The sequence below is a fragment of the Hylobates moloch genome, unplaced genomic scaffold (genome assembly GCF_009828535.3).
Source record: "Hylobates moloch isolate HMO894 unplaced genomic scaffold, HMol_V3 SCAFFOLD_11, whole genome shotgun sequence".
NCBI lineage: Eukaryota > Metazoa > Chordata > Mammalia > Primates > Hylobatidae > Hylobates > Hylobates moloch.
The window spans coordinates 42076343-42083367 of NW_026652286.1; the positions used below are offsets into that span (position 1 = coordinate 42076343).

The window sequence follows — 7025 nt, forward strand, 5'->3', positions numbered from 1 at the left end:
GTTTCCTCTCTTTTTGTATATTTTGCAGGCTTCCCAAGGAGACAGTTACGGCTCTTCTATCAAGTTTTTCCATCTTTCTATCAAAGGTAAAATTTTATCCTATTTCGTCAGATTTCTTAAAATGTGGAATTGCTGAACTGGAAAAGGTGAGAATAAATGTTCACTACAATATCCTTTATACAGAAAAGAAGGCAAAGCCCCATAAAGAAATTATTGTGAAGCAATATAGGTGCATAGACGTAGACTTGAAACCAGATTGTGGATTTCATGATCCCAAAGGTCCATTCTGCCATCTTTCTCTAGGCCCCGTCTCAGCAAGTCTTTAGAACCCAAACCCAGTAAAAACAACGCACCAGCAATATCTCATTGACAGGTGTCTAACTTTAACAACTGCCAACTATTTCAACCACGCTAATCCTCAACCATTCCAGCTTCATGACCTTCATGCTGATGGGCATACTGGCTTAGAGTCACAGCACTTGTGGCTATCTGTTCCTTTCTTCTCCATGTTTTTGGCTATCCTCATTGGCAATGGTTCTATCCTTTTCCTGGTGGCCACAGAGCCCACACTTCATTCACAAATGTACCTGCTTCTGGCCCTACTGATGGTGGCTGACCTCATATCCACTCTGGCTGTGGTGCCCAAACTCCTCTGCCTCTTCTGGTTCAATGATCGGGACATAGCTGCTAATGCCTGTTTCACTCAGATGTTTTTCATCCATGGATCATCCGTGGTACGATCAGCCCTCCTTGTTTCCATGGCTTTTGACCGCTTTGTGGCCATATGTGAGCCCTTATGCTACAATATAATTCTGAGCCGTTCTTTAGTTGGACGCCTGGGACTGCTGGCTCTTGCCAAGGGTGTGATCCTTATCCTGCCCATGCCTCCTCTACTTCAAAGATTACCCTTCTACCACACAGCCATTCCTCATACCTACTGTGATCACATGGCTGTGGCGAAGATGGCCTATAACCGCACCAGGCCCAGTCGTTATCTATGGGCTCTTCGTGATCCTGCTTGTGGTGGGACTTGATCTGCTGCTCATTGGCTTCTCTTATGCCCTCACCCTATAGGCTGTGGTACGCCTCAGCTCTCGAGATGCCACCTGCAAAGCCCTCAACACCTGCTCAGCACACCTCTTTGTCATCCTTGTCACTTATGTGCCTGCACTCTTTTCCTCTGTCACCCACCGCATTGGTCACAATATCTCACCTCATACCCATATTCTCCTTGCCAATCTCTACCTTCTCCTGCCCTCAATGCTCAACCCCATTATCTATGGTATAAAGATGAAGGAAATACGGGGCAACGTGACCAAATGCCTGTGCAGAGGAATTGCATAGACTGTGGGTCTCAGCAATAAACCTGAGTAAGTGAACAATAAGGCCAACTGATAATGCTTTTGCCCGACCATTCAATACCCAGTTGTATCTCCATATGAGCTGTGGGAAAAATAAACCACGGATAAGTGATTTTCTTTTTCTTTTTTTGTGGGGGCGGGGGGTGGGTGGAGTTTACAAGAAGGACCAATGTATGTGTACTTTCATTGAGTTACGGACTACAAAAGGGAGCGCCTAAGCTATCTCTTTCTATTATGCCTATTTACCAGGGACACTCTGATGGCACGGGTCTCCTGAAGACATTCACGTCTGTGTTTTGTTCATGTTCATCAATTACATACAATATTGCTCTGCAATGATCCAAGGTCATGTTTCCTTGTCTTGGTGAAGACTTTATATTTGCTTCAGTCTTCTTTATATTTTCTATTTCTCAAATTATCTGTGTCTATTTCTAACTAGTATCTTTTTGCTGAAAGGAATGCAGTACTTATTATCTTAGTACAACACCTTGACATGTAATAACTCTTCAGGCAATTGACCATTTCATCAAAAATATTTTAAATGAAATAGCAATGTGGTATGTTCACAGTACTGACAGGATGATTGTGATGATATGGATGCAATGACAAAAATGTAGGAATTTGAGGATGACATATATAGGCTGAACTCAGGGACTGCTGAGACACATATTTCAAAAAGTTTTATTGCAAAGGAAAGCATGTATTTATACATCTAATTCAAAAGACTTCCATGACCAGGAACTTCATCTTTAAAAAACATATGCGAACATGAAGCCACCTGTTCTTGAAGTGTATTCCACAGTGACTCAGATTATGTACAAAGACTAACTTATATTGTTTTGGTGAAGCATTGCTTTGTTGATATGTTTTGAATCACTGTAATGAGTGAAATTTCTATCTAATCATTTAAATACACAGTTATCATTGGATCAATTGTACAACGTAATAAGACAAATAAAAGATTGGGTATTTAAGCAGATAAAAGTTAAAATTAACAAATATTAAATTGAAACTGCAGAATATAGGAACTACTGAGAAATAGTATAATCACAGCTTTAGCACAATTTAAACATATGTGATTAATGAGTTTAGAATCAGGAGAAAGAATCCAATATTTCTAAACTCCTTTCAAATCTAAATCACTGTATTTGAGATTCTTTAAAAGACAATGACATGGAGAATAAGTGTAATGTATGTACTCTTTATCCCTAGCCATGACTTCTAACAAATTCTTATCTCCTCTCTATTCTGGTGAGCTAAACAATCTATAAATTCTAAGAACATCTTTACTTCCTGTGATCTAGAACAGAGAGGTTCCTCTTTGCTGATTACTCCTTTCCGTTGGGTTTCACCTAGTCTTGCCTAGTCTTTAGAGTAGGAAGATGACTCCAAGCAGGAAAAACATCATTTTATCTATATAAGAGAGTAATCAAATTCTATCCAGCCAGTCCTGTTGTTAATTCTCTTAGATAAGAAATGGCCCAATTTACTCTTAACTATGAAAGTGTTTTTATGGAGACTGTGTTGGGAAAAATTGGCATAGGAGGAGGAAAAGAGGTAAAGTCAGTGATATGGTTGGGCTCTGTGTCTCCACCCAAATCTCATGTCGAATTGTAATTCTCATTATTGGGGGAGAGACCTGGTGGGAGGTGACTGGATCATTTCAGCAGATTTCCTCTTTGCTGTTCTTGTGCTGGAGTTCTCACAAGATCTGGTTGTTTGAGAGTGTGTAACACTTCCCCCTTCACTCTCTCTCTCACTCCTGTTCTGCCATGGTAAGATGCGCTTGCTTTCCTTTCGCCTTCTGCCATGATTGCAAGTTTTCTGAGGCCTCTTATCCATGCTTTCTGTATAGCCTGCAGAACCATGAGCCAATTAAACCTCTTTTCTTCATAAATTACCCAGTCTCAGATAGTTATTTATAGCGGTGTAGGAATGTAATAATATAGTCAGATCATTATTTTATGTTAGACTCTTTGTGCCTTTTTGTTCTCCATAAGCCAGATCTCCCACTGAAGGTAGAGCATGGAGAGAGGATATATGTCTAACACCTTCAGTCACCATCATGATTAGCATGGCAGAGTTCAGAGAAAACTAAAAAAAAAAAAAAGTACTGAATATTCTACTCTCATTAAAATATAATCCCGCTGATGGAGAAGAGTTATAGCATTCAAATCTTGGAAAGCAGGTGAAGATACTGGGTGATAAGAAACCCTAAGAAAAATTCAGGACTACCCCTAAGGTTGGGGTATTTCTGTCCTAGAAAAGGAGCGAATAAAGGGTTCCACATTTTCTTTCTCATATTCTATTAATTCCAGCAAAAATACCAACTCTTTAGGTGGTTCCATGATAGTTATTCCAGGTATTTTTACATAAAATAGCTCATTGAATTATTTCAAATTTAACTCAAGTTATATAATAACATCTATTTTGCGGATTAAGTTACGAAGGCTCAATTTCCTTATGTAAGTTACACTTACTGGTAGTGAGTAGTTAGCCTGGATTCTAATCCTAATATATCTAATCATAAGACATCTTCCCATTCTATTATGCCTATATTGTCTTTTTAAAGACAACCAAGAATATAGAATGACGAAGTTGTGGAGCAAGACTAAGTGGAACAGTTAGCAAGAATGGCTTCAGTCATAAACACAAGGCGACTATTGTGTGCCTACCTCATTCCTAATACCAAAAACTAATTCAACTTTGGTGCATAAACAGTTGCAATCTATTTGGAGAAGTAAAAATATCTTCCTTGTCTAATTATTCATTTTTTAATGTTCCACCTGAACTTCATTCAATTTCCACTCTTCTGAGATGCTTGTTGTATCACCAGGAGTTAGCTTTGATGGAGTGTGTCATCCAATATCCATTGCCATCTGATTTATGATAAGGTTTGCCAAAGAAAGTTATGTGAGTCTCAGTCCTCAGAAAAAGAGACAAGATTACAAATACAAGAATTTTGAAACCAAATAAAGAAGTGAAAGTGAAACACCTGTGTGGAAGGAAAAGGGAAACAGGGTAGGCTGGGAAAGACATATTAGAAAGTTATTGTTGGTCTCTGCTGCTGACAAGTTGAGTATTCAGTGGGAGTTCATGCTGTTGAGTTCACATGCAGCTTCCATCTCTGCCACCATGGTCACTATGTGCCAGTTCTACAGTGGCTGATGATGAATACTGGCTAATGTCATTTTGACTAAGTCATTTTGTCTACTTAGTTTTCTTCGGATGTGGATGTATTTTGATAGTTATTAACATGTAACACAAAAGTCTTCAAATTTTATACCCATTCTCATATATTCACCACATGCCTTTGACCCAGATCTTCTTGCCTTCAATCTTTACTCCATTTACTTTCATAACCTCAACCAGGCGTCCAGGCTATTGGGCACTGTCCAGGCATTTTTATTCTCACCATAGGCCACTTCTTTCACTCAAAACCTATGGCTTTTGCACTGCTCACAGCTCCACCCATGGGAAAGATTTTTTTCTCTACTGTAATTTGGGGCTGGCCATGCCTGAATGTGGCTGCAAAGCAAACTCCATCCCTTTTCTTCTTGCACCTACTTACCAAGATGGCCAATAAGTAAACCTTATAAGCTTATTCAGGCTTTTTTCTCTTCCTTGGTTGGTCATTCTAGACCCCCTTCTCCCTCCCCAGGTATAAGTGCAAACCCTGGAGAAGCACTAGTGCAACTCAGTTGAGTAACATTGGTGTCTGGACTTCTTGCTCATGCAGTCTCTTTGTGCCCTGTGGTCCTGCTCAGGATCAATTCTGATATATTATTTACATCTAATGATGGACTGCTGACTTCATAACTTGATGGGTCTGACTTTATAACTTGGCAGGTCTGACAGTACCTTGGTCACTATAGGAAGTTCTCAACAGATAGTCACTGCCTGATATATTGCTGTGAAATGAATTATCCCTAAACAAAGCAACTTAGAACAAACAACACTTATTATCATATAGAGTTGTTGAAAATAAGAAGTGTGGGAGCAGTTTGACAGGTGGTTCTAGTTCAGGTTCTTTCATGAGGTATGATATAAATATGTGGTATAATGATATAAATATACCAGCAAGGGCTAAAGTCATCTTAAGGCTTGACTGAGACTAAAGGATCCACTTCTAAGAATATATACCCACATGACTGTTGACTGGAGGCCTTAGTTTCTTACCACATAAATCTCTCCATGAGGCTACTGAAGTATGCCCATGGAAGCTGGTTTCCCCAAGAGTTAGTAATCTAAGAAGAGATAAAAAGCTACAAAACCTTTTATGACCTATTCTCAGGTACAATCTAGTGTCATGTCTGCCATTTTCTATTGGCCATTTAGAATAACCCTGATACAATGTGTAACTGGACTAAAAAAGGGCTTGTGTACCAGGAAGCATGAATCACTGGGTGACATCATGGAATCTGGTTACCAAAGTGTCTATGTTCAAGTATTTTATCTCTTCCAAGTCTCAGTAATACACCAAGAGCTGTTTATCAAAAGGCAAGCAAGCCTCTGCTGCAGTTGATACGGTCTTACTCCCAAATCCCAGGATTCTTCACTGTGATACTGCTACTGGAATTTGCCATTAGTTCCATCCTGCATCTTGTCCCACAACTGATACCCAGTAACAGGTTTGCCAGATCATGTGGCCCAAGCAGCAGAGATGATTGTACAATGGCCTGGACGTGCTGTTCCTGGCCTCCAGTTAAAGTTACAGCCTCCTATGTCACCCACTATTCGAACTCAAGTAATTTTCCTATGTGTGGGATGTGTCACCCAGACTCTAAAGGGTATTGTTAAGCTGTGTTTCTTTATTCATGGAGGTGCAGGAGAGTATGAAAAATACATCAATTTGACTTTTGCTTTTGAGGGGATATCTTGGTATTTCCCTGATCCCTGCACCCTTAAAAACTTTACTAAAGTGGCTAGTTCTTTCATCTTCATAGGATTTGGCTTTTACCGTTGGAGTGCGTGTATCTGAGAAAGTCCTACAATATTTAGGCAATCTCACTCATCTTGTCCAACAATTCAACATGATGTTGTCAATGTTATGGATCCGCGTGATATTTTGTGGGATGTCAAGCAGTCTAGATCTCTGTGGACTGTGTCATGATATACAGCAGTAGAGTTAACATAGTCTTGAAACAAAACTATAAATGAATATTGTTTGTCCCATGTGAATGCTGTTTGCGATTCACTTTTCTAATTGGAATAGAAAAATGCATTTTACAAATCAATGACTACATTCTATGTACATCAGGGCTTAAGTCTACTGTTCTGTGATACCACATCTGGCACAATAGTTGCAATCAGTTTCTGCGTAAGTGTAAAATAGTCCATAGTTATTCTTCAAGATTCATCTACATCCTGCATGGACCAGAATTAAACAGATATGTGATAAGCACCACAACCCTGACACCTTTTAAGTCTTTAATGATGATACTAAGTTTTAACGTTCTATTTCTGAGAAAGTAAATTAATTCTTGCTCATCTATCCTTTATGTTCTAGCACTTTCAATCAAGCATCCTCAAAATCCAAACCCAAGGGTTGCCTTTGGCTCCTGCCAATACATGCCAGCTAGTTCTTATAATTCTTTAGATGCATATCTCCTTTATTCTCTGATGAGATCTAGAGTGTACCTACCTGTGTTATGCAGTAATGTA

General features: G+C 39.3%; 1 pseudogene; it reads left to right on the forward strand.

Annotated features, from left to right (window-relative positions):
• Positions 1-417: 417 nt before the first annotated feature.
• LOC116476145 (olfactory receptor 52P1-like) lies at positions 418-1344 on the forward strand (annotated as a pseudogene).
• Positions 1345-7025: the final 5681 nt, after the last annotated feature.